The following is a 517-nucleotide window of genomic DNA, read 5'->3' as shown; positions in this document are numbered from 1 at the left end:
TGTTGGTCAGGCTGGTCTCGAACTCCCGACCTCAGGTGATCTCCCTGCTTTGGCCTCCTAAAGTGTTCAGATTACAGGCATGAGCCCCGCCTCTAGCCTTTTTTTTTTTTTTTTTTTTGACAGACAGTCTTGCTCTGTCGCCCAGGTTGGAGTGCAGTGGCACAATCTTGGCTCACTGCAACCTCCATCTCATGGGTTTAAGCAATTCTCCTGCCTCAGCCTCCTGAGGAGCTGGGATTACAGGCGTGTGCAACCACACCTGGCTGATTTTTTTGTGTGTATTTTCAGTTGAGATAGGGTTAACATTTTTATTTTATTCATAATTTCATAATTCACAGTTTCAATTGAAATTACGTTCAATTGAAAAAAAACAAACTTGGCTGGGTGCAGCACTCAAGCCTATAATCCCAGAATTTGGGGAGGTTGAAGCAGGCGGATCACCTGAGGTCAGGAGTTCAAGACCAGCCTGACCAACATGGTGAAACCCTGTCTCTATTAATAATACAAAAAAATTGGC

This window comes from Colobus angolensis, unplaced genomic scaffold, assembly GCF_000951035.1.
Source record: "Colobus angolensis palliatus isolate OR3802 unplaced genomic scaffold, Cang.pa_1.0 Scaffold107, whole genome shotgun sequence".
Taxonomy (NCBI): Eukaryota; Metazoa; Chordata; class Mammalia; order Primates; family Cercopithecidae; genus Colobus; species Colobus angolensis.
Note: the sequence above shows the minus strand (reverse complement) of the source record.